Source organism: Malaclemys terrapin, chromosome 1, assembly GCF_027887155.1.
Source record: "Malaclemys terrapin pileata isolate rMalTer1 chromosome 1, rMalTer1.hap1, whole genome shotgun sequence".
Taxonomy (NCBI): domain Eukaryota; kingdom Metazoa; phylum Chordata; order Testudines; family Emydidae; genus Malaclemys; species Malaclemys terrapin.
In genome coordinates this window covers 203,839,329-203,853,316 of record NC_071505.1, presented here as the reverse complement: position 1 = coordinate 203,853,316, position 13,988 = coordinate 203,839,329, and the positions used below count along the sequence as shown (strand labels likewise).

The 13,988-nt window shown below is 42.2% G+C and overlaps 1 protein-coding gene across 1 annotated transcript in view; it reads right to left on the bottom strand.

Moving 5' to 3' along the window:
* Nucleotides 1-13,988, bottom strand: part of CFAP47 (cilia and flagella associated protein 47) — a 643,784-nt gene that overhangs the window by 78,655 nt on the left and 551,141 nt on the right. The gene's annotated exons all lie outside the window — the stretch shown is intronic.

Here is a 13,988-nt window from a genome sequence, read left to right as displayed (position 1 = left end):
ATTTGTAATGAAAGAGGTGCCGAGGCTAAAGCAATTTTTTTACATTCATAACTGATGCAGTAAGCCTAGAGGTGCCAGGGCTCAGCCGAGCACAAGCCCTGGAAGTGTCCCATCTTATAGTGAAACCTGACCCTAAACACTCTATTTAGTATGCCATTTTGGAGAGACAGCTTTACATAGATTCACAGATTTTAAGGTTAAAAGACACCACTGTCATCATCTAGTCTGAGTTCCTGCACAGCACAGACCATATGACTTCCCTGAGGTTTTTGTTTGTTTGTTTGTATTTGTACTATAACATACAGCATTTTCTCTCATATTGTTGTAACCGTTCTTCACTGTCAGAAATTCTTTGAAAATAAAGAACACATCATTAGAATAAAAGTTAACAGACGGGCAAATTAGTTTTGAGGTTTTAACTATTGAAACCTCAAATAGAATACTCAAATTCTGTACTGGGCGCTTTAAACCACTATTTTGAACGATCTTTTGATTACACAGAAATGTTTACCTACCGAAGTTTTATTTGAAATTTATAAATTGTAAAACCTGGCATAATTTTTCCAGCCTTTCCAGAAGAAAAGCTTCTAAAGAGGGTCATCTGAGCATGACCTTCATTTTAGCAATGGTATTATTTTATCCTGGGAGCTTCATGTTTAATCACATAGGTGGTAGTACATTTCTTCTCCATGCAGCTCGAATTTTTGGTCTGTAGCAAAGCTGGTAGAAATGGTCTGAATCTAGCAGTGAAATAAGTACTTGGAAACAAAGTAGCAGTATAAGTTCTCTTTCCTAGTACTCAATTAAATACTAGGTTTGAACCTCTGCTAACTCATTTGCTAAATACTGTATTTTGTGTCAGAGTTTCTGTTTTTTTAAAGATCAAGTCATCAAGATCTTAATTTCTGTTAAACAAGTTAAAATATAAATTTGTACAATGCTAGGACTATTCCTGCAGAAATGAATGGATATACTATGGGCTAGATCCTGGAGGGTAACCAGATTTCACAGAGTGAAGTCAGGGACGTGTGTGTGTGTACATGCACACACACACATTGCTCACCTGTACTCTCTCCTGCTCCAGCTCTCTGCATGCTGGTACCCTTGCACTATGTTAAAAGTGGAGTAAAGACCTGCTCTAACTTGCTCAGGCTGCAGTAGTCACTGCGTTTTAACACAAAGCACAAAATACTACAGTACAGCTACACTTACCGACCCTTGCCACATACAACAATGTACAGAAGTTCGAGAGATGGAATTTGCCTGCCAGGATTCAGGGCTAGTGCCCCTCTCCTGCTGAAGCCCCAAGCACTGACAGGTGGGCTGCACAGGGCTGAAGCCCTGAAACCATGAAACCCCCATCCCTGCAGGGCAGAAGTCCCTAGCCCCACCAATCTGCCACAGGACAGAAGCCCCGAGCTCCCCCCCAGTCCGGTAGGTGGAGAATGAGGGGGCGTGGAGGGCTCCATGAGCTACACTTTAACTGTAAAAGAGCCGCATGTGGCTCACGAGACACATTTTGACCACCCCTGCTCAGAATACGGTCAGCCCCTAAGGTACTCAAATGCTGTATGCGATATGAAGTGTTGTTTTGGTTCATAGAAACATAGAATATTAGGGTTGGAAGAGACCTCAGGAGGTCATCTAGTTCAATCCCCTGCTCAAAGCACAACCAACACTAACTAAATCATCCCAGACAGGGCTTTGGCAAGCCGGGCCTTAAAAACCTCTAAGGATGGAGATTCCACCACCTCCCTAGGTAACCCATTCCAGTGCTTCACCACCCTCCTAGTGAAATAGTGTTTCCGAATATCCAACCTAGACCTCCACCACTGCAACTTGAGACCATTGCTTCTTGTTCTGTCATCTGCCACCACTGAGAACAACCTAGCTCCATCCTCTTTGGAACCCCCCTTCAAGTAGTTGAAGGCTGCTATCAAATCCCCCCTCACTCTTCTCTTCTGCAGACTAAATAACCGCAGTTCCCTCAGCCTCTCCTTGTATGTGCCCCAGCCCTCTAATCATTTTCATTGCCCTCCGCTGGACTCTCTCCAATTTGTCCACATCCCTTCTATAGTGGGGGACCAAACTGGACACAATACTCCAGGTGTGGCATCACCAGTGCCAAATAGAGGGGAATAATCACTTCCCTTGATCCTGTTCCTTATCACCTTCCTCTCCTCCAGGTGCTTCAAAATGGATTCCTTGAGGACCCGCTCTATGATTTTGCCGGGGACTGAAGTGAGGCTGACCAGTCTGTAGTTCCCTGAGTTCTCTTTCCTCCCTTTTTAAAATATGGGCACTATTTTTGCCTTTTTCCAATCATCCGGGACCTCCCCCAGTAACAACGAATTTTCAAAGATAATGGCCAGTGGCTCTGCAATCACATCAGCCAACTCTCTCAGCACTCTTGGATGCATTAGATTTCGACCCATGGACTTTTGCATGTCCAGCTTTTCTAAGTAGTCCTTAACCTGTTCTTTCACCACTGGGGCTGCTCACCTCCTCCCCATACTGTGTTTCCCAGTGCAGCAGTCAGAGCTGACCTTGTCTGTGAAGACCGAGGCAAAAAAAGCATCGAGTACTTCAGCTTTTTCCACATCATCTGTCACTATGTTGCCTCCTCCATTCAGTAAGGGTCCCACATTTTCCCTGACCTTCTTCTTGACATCATAGACAAAAGTCACATTACAGAAATCGTCATTACAAATGGCACCCTAGCCAGCAGTTTCAGCAGAGACTAAATGGGCCTGGAGAATGAACTATTTTAAAGTGCACCAGGGGGTTGAAACACGTTGGTAGGGCAATTTGTGATAGCTTGTATTGCCACTACCCAAGCTGTGACCATCTGTACCATCCTTCTGTCACCTTTCAATTGAACTTAGCAATTTAAAAAAAACAGAGACTTTTTTTATCTGTAATAGCGAGGCTTGGAAAGATTAGTTTTTTGTTGGTATATGTAGAAACTGATAAGAAAATATTTCCATTGATAACTGAAATTTGTAGATAGACAAAGTAAGAAAAATGCTGCTTGCAAAGTTATTAGTTTGATTTAAAGATATCTACTTTGTATATTTTGATATATGATGTTGTGTTTTAAAGTTTATAAAGCTATAACTTTTGAATCTCAATATCTGCTGTCATTAAATAATTATTGTCTGACACCTCCCCCCAATTATTTTGTACAACTGTGGAAATTTAAAGAGATATAAATTGGGGGGGGGGGGAAGAGTCAGAATAAACAGATATTAGCCATTTTTGGTAGACATTTTTCTGCTGTTTAATACTACAAGTTGCACCTTTTTTGAACAGGAAGTCTCTATCACTGAGAACCACCTAGGAATCATGACTTGAATAGCAGAACTTCCAGAGTGCGGTGAAGCATCTGACAAGCTTGCTGAGACACCAGATGGCAACTGGTTGGAAGTTTCATCGGTGGAAGAGGGGCAAGTTAAATGAGGTAAGGACACCAAATTTGTCTCAGCCAGATTGGTGCAACTAAAATGACTCTAGCCTTGTCTTATTTGATTTTTTTTCAGTACTTTCAAAAGTAATGGTGTTGGTGGATATCCATAAATAAGGGGTCTCGCTCTCCCTCCCTCAAGCAAAATTTTGTGCACTGTGCATCGGCGGTGATTGCATACAAGTCTACCTTTGGAAACTCCCAAGTTAAGGGTTTGTTGTTGAGGACTCATTAGTCTAGCTCCCATTTAATTTTTGGAGAAGTGCCTGCTGAGCTCATTGGCCATGCTGTTTTGAATACCTGGAAGGTAAGAAGATGAGATGACTATCTGGTTGGCTATGCACCAAATCCAGAGTTTATTGCTTTGCACAGAATGAGGGGGACCATGCCCCTGCCTATTGATATAAAACATCCAGGCCACACTGTCTGTCTGTTATGATCTTGACTGATTTGGCTCTTATCTTATCAGAGGAAGGAAGTGAAAGTAAGCATTTCTGACTTCTCTCAACTCTAGAAGTTTGATGTGGAGAAGCTGCTCTTGGGATGATGATTTTTCCTGTATTCTGAGAGACACCAGATGTTGGCCCCCATTGCAAGAGGGAAGCATCTCATATTGCCATAATGCAAGGGGAGTCATGAATACGTGGGACTCCTGCACAGACCTGGAGACAGTCCTTCCACCATCTGAGTGACAGCAGAATACAGACACTTGCTTGTCCAGTCTGTGCTTGTTTGGTATATAGACTGTCCTGAGCCATCCCTGAAAGCGTCAAAGATGTAACTTGGTGCTTAGGGTTACAAAAACACAAGCTTCCATATTCCCCAATAATTGAAGACAATTCCTTACCTAGGTTTGAGGGCTAAGCTGAATCTTTGAGATGAGATTCCTTAGGATGAGAAATCTGTCTGTAGGTAAGTGAGCCCAGCCTGCCACCAAATCCAGAGAATCTCCTGTGAAATCTATCTTCTATATTGGTGTCAGGGCAGACTTCTCGAGATTCAGTTGGAGGCCTAGTCTGTGGAATAATAAGCTTGTAATTTGTTCTGCTGACCATACCTCTTGATAAGTTTGGCTCCTGAACAACCAATCATCAAGGTAAGGGAAAACAATTATCCTTAAACAACGAAGTTGGGTGGCTACAACCATCATGATCTGTGAAAATACCCTTAGGCAGAGGAGAGGCTGAAAGGGAGAATGCAGCACTAGTAGTGTTTGACTACAAAGTGAAGAAACCTCTTGTGAAAGGGTATGTGAGATGAAATTAGGCATCTTGAAGGTCAAGAATCACAAACTAATCCCTGGAATCTAGACAGGGAATTATAGGTGCAAGGGTCACCATCCTGAATCTATGTTTTACACAGTTGTTCAGACATCTACTATCAGTCTCTCTCACCATGTTCTTTTTTGGAACCAGAAAGTACTTGGAATAAAACCCCTTTCCCCTGTATTGCACAGGAATGGGCTCTATAGATCCTAAGTGTAGAAGAGAATTGACCTCCTGTCTCAGCAACTGATTGTGAGAGAGTCCCTGAAAAGGAACAGGGAAGAGGTGTGGGCAGGAGGGATAGAAGTGAAATGGATGGGATAACTGGATGTTACTACCTCCAAAACCCATTTGTTGCATGGTATGCTCTCCCACACAGCTCAAAATTGGGAGAGATGGTTTCCAAAGGGGGAAAGGAGACTGGGACAGTGCAGCAGTAAATCCCTGCTGAGTGAGTGATCCAGACTCTTGATCAAACCATCAAAACTGATGCTTGGATGATACGGATGGCTGGGATGAGGCAGTTGTTGCAGTAGCTGGCTTCTTTTTAAAATATCTAGGCCTCTTGGCCAGTGGCTCGTGTGGCTTACAGAAGGTAGAATAATGGGGTGGAAAAGATCTCTACATCATCTGAGTCTTGCTAATCTCTCTTGCTCTCTGTTTGCAGTTCCTGAGAGATCAGAGCATGGACCTCAAGTCCTTCAAGGTGTGAACGATAGAATCATAGTAAGTGTAGGACTGGAAGGGACCTCAAGAAGTCTTCTAGTTCAGTACCCTGCACTCAAGGCAGGACTAAGTATTATCTAGACCATCCCTGACAGGTGTTTATCTAACCTGTTCTTAAAAATCTCCAATGATGGAGATTCCACAACCTCTCTAGGCAATTTATTCTAGTGCTTAACCACCCTGATAGTTAGGAAGCTTTCCTAATGTCCAACCAAAACTGCCCTTGCTACAATTTAAGCCCATTGCTTCTTATCCTGTCTTCAGAGGTTAAAGAGAACATTTTTGCCCTCCTCCTTGTACCTGAAAACTGTTATCATATCCCCCCTTAATCTCCTCTTCTCCAGACTAAACAGACCCTATTTTTTCAATCTTCCTTCATATGTCATGTTTTCTAGACCTTTAATCATTTTTGTTGCTCTTCTCTGGATTTTCTCCAATTTGTCTGCATATTTCCTGAAATGTGGCACCCAGAACTGGACACAATACTCCAGTTGAGGCCTAATCAGTGTGGAGTAGAGCGGAAGAATTACCTCTTGTGTCTTGCTTACAACAGTTACCTCTTGTGTCCTGCTTGTAAATCCTAGAATGATGCTTGGATTTTTTTGCAACACTGTTTACACTGTTGACTCATATTTAGCTTGTGGACCACTATGACCCCCAGATTCCTTTCTGCAGTACTCCTTCCTAGGCAGTCATTTCCCATTTTGTATGTGTGCAACTGATTGTCCTTCCTAAATGGAGTACTTTGCATTTGTTCTTATTGAATTACATCATATTTACTTCAGACCATTTCTCCAGTTTGTACAGATCATTTTGAATTTTAATACTATCCTCCTAACCCCTCCCAGCTTGGTATCATCTGCAAGATTCATAAGTGTCCTTTCTATGCCATTATCTAAATAATTGATGAAGGTATTGAACAGAATGGGAAGATATTGAACAGGACCCCATTTGATATGCCCTTCTGGCTTGACTGTGATCCACTAATAACTATTCTCTGGGAACAGTTTTCCAACCAGTTATGCACCCACCTTAGAGTAGCTCAATCTAGTATTCCCTAGTTTGTTTATGAGAAGGTCATGTAAGACAGTATCAAAAACCTAACTAATATCAAGATATACCAATATCAAACTAATAAAAAATGCACTCTACCAAGCCTATTTACAAGCCAACAGGCATCAGGATTGCAGCAAGGGGAGGGAGAGGGCAGAGCCTATCCCCACTGGAGTTATGTCCCAGTTCAACGGCCTGAAACTGTAAATCACAATCACACATTGTCCTCACCCTAACAGCAGGAACCCCAGCAACTTCCAGAGGATGAACAAGGTTGGCAGGATATTGGATTAAGTCAGATATGGGAGTAAAAAAATGAGTTTATTTATTCTTGATTCAGTATAGAAACAAGCACAGCACTTTGCCCAACAGCTTAGATAAGGCCCTGCCCCAAGGAATTTCAATATACTGTTAAGTACAACTAGTAGAAACAGATACAGTTACAAACAGAAAGTCTGAGGGTGGGAATAGGCAATCAGGAATTGAAAGAAAGGGAGATGGGTTTCAAGAAGGTTAAAGCAGGCAGGCACCACCTACTTAATGGTTAATCTGCCATTAAAACGGAACCTTTAAATTGTGCTCCCTCCCACGATCAGCAGGTAAGGGTCCTCTCTGCTCCCCTGCCTCAGAAGCTTCATTTACTTGGTCCCAGGGGCTAATTACTTGAAGACTTGGGTATGGGGGGTTGTCAGAACTGAGTCCAGAAGCTGGTCTTGGGGCTTTCTCTGTCATCAGTAATTTAAACTTGATCTCCCTGTTTTTCTGAGAACTCATTTTGAAGGTGTAGATTTTGCACTTACTGGGGATATGATTGACTCCCAAACAGCGAAGACACCGAGAATGCCCATAACTGACCGGGATAGATTCCAGGCAGGAAAGAGTCTTTGTAAAACCCAAGGATCCTGGCATTCCCCAGAACTAAAGTTCAGAATAACCCCCTTAATGAGGAAAAAAGGAAAGGAAAAAGGAGGGGACTGCAGTCCCAACAACTACTACCAAGCTAAACTAACTAATGCTACACTACTAAACTGAGGAGAGCAGGAGCAGCTCTACATTGTCTCAGGCCAAAGGTGTCTGACAAGAAACTGAGGGCGCTTCTCCCATGCAGACCTTTATGTTCTTGGAATGGGGCACCAGGAAACATAGGGTGCATGTGTGGGCCAGACAGGCACTGCTACCAAAAATCTCCAAGCAAAGGCACAGGGGTGTAAGCACACCTGAAGGGGATCACCCATGTGGACACTCCTTGAAAAAGAAACCAGGATTTCTGAGCGCTCCATATTCTTCTGGGGGCAGCAAATAGCTGTGAAACCCAATGATAAATGTGTGCCTCAAGTCCTAGTGGCTGACCCACAGATGATCATAGCCTACTACTGCTATCTGTTTCTCTTTGGCTCAAGTGGCAGAGGTCTGTGCAGTGGCTTACAAGTTCCAAGCCTGCTGATGAACCATGTGGGAATCAATGTGGTTCCACATGATAGAATTTGTTTTTTTCAGATTTCATTTTTTTAAAACCTAGGAAGCTACAACAACAACAAAAAACTAGCCTCTCATTTTGACTCATTTTCCCTCCGCTCTCTTCAGGGTTGACTGCTCAGCAAAGGGATTTGGAGAAAAGGATAAGAGTGGTAAAATCCTGTCCCCCAGTTTCCTCCTGTTGGAAAACAGCTCTGGACACCAATATAGCTTTCCCTGGTCTTTAAAGCCACTACTTTTCCCTTCTGATTGGGTCTTTAGAAAAGCAGCTAGCTAGTCAGCTGCCTCAGTGTTCCTGCTGCAAGCACCAGAACTACATCTCAGCATACAGCGGGGGGCGATTTCAGTACACCTCAGCATCACAGATCCTGTTGCAACTGGCTGCCTGTGGTCTAATGCTGTCTGTACTGGTAGCTAGGGATATCTGGAGTGCAGTGGTGCTCTGGTGATGTTTCCTTCCCCTGGCTATGACATCGAGGCTGATGGCTACAAGGACAGCATGGCATACTGTTGCTACAGCAGCCTATACTACCTGGAAAATCTCCAGCTAGCCAGTCAAGCTACCTTTATGGCCCCTTTGCATTGCCAGAGCAGCACAGGGGTAACAGCTGGGCTGAGGATCTAGTCCTCTAGCTCTCTGAAAAAATGACATTAATAAAGTAAGTTGTGGGTTTTTTTCAAAAGCTACAAATTAGATGAGTTTATTTTTAATTTTCTGTTATTGTAAGGTATGAAAAAGCCTGAGAAAGTTTGGAGAATTCTTCTGTGTCCAACTGTGTATACAGTAACTAATTCTGCTTGTTAAAGAACACAAGTGCTTCTTAAAATAAATATTGTAATGATGAATCTATGTGATTGCATCCTGATCTCCAGTTAGTGGAAAATTGGTCATTAAACCTCACACTAATTTTGTAATACCACTGCTAACTCATGATACAGCTCAATAAACCTTAATATTATAAACTATTTATAATGACAGTAATTCTTACATTATTAGGCTTGCTGATGATTGTCAACTAACCAACTGGTCATTTGGTAAAGATTGATTTCCTTATGATTTTGCCTAATTAATAAAATAGATATGAAATAGGTATAATTGCAAAAACCATACACTGCTTTATGTTTCTCTTCTGTCATTTTTACTTGGTATGTATCTGCCAGCAAACACTGCATATTAAGGACTTGTTTCTACCTCTCTCTAAGTATTTATATTGTAGTAATCCCTGTAGCATATAGACACAAAATATCCATAACTCCCTCTCCAGAGAGTTCAGTAGCAGTACACCTTTTATTAAGAATGCATTGTCACAATTTCTAATGACCTTTGATCTAGGTAATGACAGTTACATGCTATTTTTTTTTAATTAGTGAGGAAACAGATGGTCTTTTGTAATCAGACCCTAGTCCATTGAGGGCTCTGAAAATTGGGAACATAACCTTGAATTGGATTAGATATTGAATAAAAAGCCAGTATAGCATGTTCTAATTTACCTGTTCCACTTAGAAGTTGGGCTGCTGCTTTCTGAGCCATTTGAAATGTGTCTATTGTGTCAGCCCTAGGAAGGGTGCACTTCAAGAAATGGCCATAGTTATCCACACCTTCATTTCTTAAATAAAGGCTAAGTTTTCATCTGTGTGAGGACTGGATGCATTTCTCTTTCCAGGTAGAGAGGGGAAAGATATTTATAGCCATTGCTGCAGCTTAGAAATTCAGACATATGAGGTAAGACTATGCAAAACTCTGCTAATCTAGGGATGAACACCCTCAGTGGAGTGGGCCATGGATTCCTCAAGATCTCTGAAAGGCTTCCTCTTGCTTACTGACTGCACCTTTATCTTACCCAAGTTGAGTTTCAGCCAGCTGTTAATCACCTGGACATGTGTTTCTTCACAGCACTGAGGTAGGCAGGTTATGGTGTGGTCAGCTTTAGAAAGGACTGTATCATTGATTTATTACTGGCAATTGAGCTTGCAGCATCTCAGTACATCTTCCAGTGCTTTATCATAGATGATGAACTGGAACCCTGTGGGATTCCACAGGTGAACACTCTGGGTGGGGAGGAGCAGCTGCCCATCACAACCCTCTGAGATCTAAGTGAAATAAGCAGAACCATCTGGCAGCAAGTCTCTCTCTTCTTGCTAGGTTTCCCAAAAAGGCTATCATGACCTCAGGATCATCTGTGTTTAAAGCAGTAGATAGGTCTGCTAAAATCAGTCATCGTTGTCTTGTCACTGTCCATCGCTAGGAGCTCAGTATGATTGGCGCTCTCTTTGTGTCACAGTCAGGATCCTCATGGGGAGAGGATATTAACAGACGTTAGATGCTGCCGGAGATGATTTGCTATTACCTCTTTAGTGAATTCACTCAGAAGGGGAGGATTTAAGATCAGCTAGTTAGCGAGATATTGCCAGGGCTCTGGTAGGTTACTGTTCCTGAGGGATGCATTGATAACACTAGTGTGCAGAAAGCCCAGGTGATCTTTGCTTGCCTTCACCAGCTAGAAGAGGCAAAATTCTGGCTCACGTGTGGACTTCCCTTGGCACTTTCCTAGTGACTGGTCCTTTGTTAAATGGGAGAGTGGATATATATCAGTGCTTTAGGCTGATTTTTACTGACTCTGTTACTCTGGTGAGGCTGCTTCAGACCCTCCCCTCCACTTGGCAGTGAGCTTTGCTTGGGGACATGAGTGGGTAGGTATAGCAGTCTGACTTGCCTGTTCTACATTAATCTTGCACAGCTGGGTAGTTGTGTAAATGGAAAGAATGCTTCCCTGGATCTATCAATGAGGATTCAAGGTGGGTCATTATGGCTGGTCCTGTATCTTGCTGGGAGATTGCTTGGGAAAATCCCTTTGTTGTCATGCCATTTTTTCATTCCTGGGTCAATGGGTCACAGGTGACATCTGCTTGTATGCAGAATCTCCCAGGATAAGACGAGTAGGAGTCTGCAGGATTAGGCCTGAAACAAGATTTGTCCGCTCTGAAATGAACTTTTGGGTGGTCTGTATATAATTAGAATGTCAGTGCTGATCATGTGTCTGACTCACATGTCAGTCAGGTACATTTCAGCAGTTAGGTTTTCAGGAATCACGCTACACCTGAGGTTAGCTGGGGAGATGATGGTCACTTTACCTCACTTGTCATCACTCTATTCACGGAACCGACTTCAGAGAAGAGTCTCCAGAGGGAATTTAAGTTGGTGTAACTTACGCTATCTTCCAACCCCTTCAACACACATTATGCAACAATTCCATAGTCTGGCTCACTGAATCTGAGTGCAAAGAAGTCTATGTTGGTGCAAATCATATGTAACAAAGAAAGGAAAATAGCTAATCTCAGGAGGGTGTAACAGGCTGAAAGCTAAATTAGCCCTCATCCTACATTAACTTAAAGATTTTTATGTTATCCCCTGGCTCCTCAGCATGTAACCAACATCATCTTAGATTCCCTTACACATTGGGTAAAGTGTGTATAAGTAGGCATAACAGAGTTTAATTGTGTATAAAGGAATCTAACTTACACAACCTTGTATGTCATTTCTGAGTTTGGACTAGAGTGTCTCCTCCGCTCCCCCCCACCCCACTGAGCAGCTGTTTGCTTCCCAAATTGTGGGAGCTTAGATCAGTCATTTTCCACTGTGGATGCCTGCTGATGGGGCTCTGATGTCAGTGTTTCAAATCTAGAATTTGAGGCCATTCCATATTTACCTGATTGCTTTTGAGGATATTCCTTCCCTTATTAGAAAGGTGAAGAAAGGACTATGGAAATCAGACCTTAACCGGGGATACACAAATGTCTATTTCAACTTGCAAAATAATTGAAATTGATTCGAGAATTGTTGGGGTTTGTTTAAAAAAAGTGAGTGGCATGAGAGGAAGAATACCTGTGCCAAGTCTTTACCCCTTATTTGAATGATTTCACAACATCACTATTACAAGCATACAAAGGACAATGTAATAGAGACAGAGTGTTTATAAGCTTTGTTTGCCATTTCATGACTCTTGCATTTTATAAAATTTTGTATAAGTCTGACAGACAGACACTTTGTGATTTATTTCATTTAGAGCTTTAAATTATAAGGATTTATTTGTGGTACTAAAGCATGGATACAAGTTAAACAATTGCTATTTAGATGAAAAGAAATGGATTGAGAACAGAGCTCAGTAATTAAATATGTAGTTTTCTTTAATGCAACTTATTTGGTTTTTAAATGAAGCCTGTCTAAAAGGCCAGGCATGAGCTTTCCTGTTCATTTATTAAATTATCCTTCTCTAACTAATAAGCCTATAGTACAGTTGCTGCTGAAATAAAAAACTACTTAATATATGACAGCAATATCTATTGCCTTTATTTATCATAGAAGTGTAGTAATAACTAATGCTACAATACCTAAGATTGAAACTCATTTAAAAATATATTGCCAAATACAGTAGTTCATTTCTCTGGTGATAACCATAACAAGGAAAATTACATTTTTAATAGTTTAACTTTTAGATAAAATATACTAGTAATAGAAGTTAAATAATGATGAGCATACCCTTGTTTAGGATAAATGCATAGTATCTTAGCTATGGTCTTTTTTCATCCCTAACACAAGGGGTCTGCCTAATACATTTTAGGAGAAAATCCCCACCACCCCCACACTCCCATGCCATATTTGAGTAGCCAAATTTGGTGCAGGAATGTTCTGTGGTGGTGAGGGGAAGAAATAATCTCCCAGGCTGTGTAACCTCCGTTGAACCACACTGTGGCAGTCCCTTGTAGCCATTGCCTTCCCTTGCTGGTATGGTATCTCTGCTCTGTGTGGTGTCACAGGGTTGCCAAGCATCACACATCTTGCAAGACACTCATGGACTTGCTTCAAGGCTGCCCTCATCCCAACTGCTATTGCATATGTATAACTAGGCTGCTGACAGACTGCAGTGATTCCCCTGCAGTTTCTCCTCAAAGCTGCTATGGTGGATTTTACAGGATTTCAGTCTGAGGACTTGGACCTAAAAGCTGAGCAGGGAAGAGGTGAAAGATGACTTGTCCAGATGGTGGGGTAGAGAAAGGGGATCAGAGTACAATGCAGCAGCTGTACATAGGGCACAGGTTAGCATGGAAAAATGGAATGGGAGCACAGAGAACAATGGGCAGCAGGACTGAAGAAGCAGAGGAAAAAATGGGGGAAGGATGGGAGGCATAGACAGTAAAATGGAGGAAGGTGGGGGAGGGAAGTCAAAGGAAAAGATGGGTGGACACAGGATTGTGGATGGTACTTAGACAGCAAAGTGTGAAAGATACTTACAGTGGGGATACTTAGTGGGGATACATTTTCTATAGATTCTAGGACTGGAAGGGACCTCGAGAGGTCATCGAGTCCAGTCCCCTGCCCTCATGGCAGGACCAAATACTGTCTAGACCATCCCTGACAGACATTTATCTAACCTACTCTTAAATATTTCCAGAGATGGAGATTCCACAACCTCCCTAGGCAATTTATTCCAGTGTTTAACCACCCTGACAGTTAGGAACTTTTTCCTAATGTCCAACCTAGACCTCCCTTGCTGCAGTTTAAGCCCATTGCTTCTTGTTCTATCCTTAGAGGCTAAGATGAACAAGTTTTCTCCCTCCTTCTTATGACACCCTTTTAGATACCTGAAAACTGCTATCATGTCCCCTCTCAGTCTTTTCTTTTCCGAACTAAACAAACCCAGTTCTTTCAGCCTTCCTTCATAGGTCATGTTCTCTAGACCTTTAATCATTCTTGTTGCTCTTCTCTGGACCCTCTCCAATTTCTCCACATCTTTCTTGAAATGCGGTGCCCAGAACTGGACACAATACTCCAGCGCAGAGTAGAGCGGAAGAATGACTTCTCATGTCTTGCTCACAACACACCTGTTAATGCATCCCAGAATCATGTTTGCTTTTTTTGCAACAGCATCACACTGTTGACTCATATTTAGCTTGTGGTCCACTATAATCCCTAGATCCCTTTCTGCCATACTCCTTCCTAGACAGTC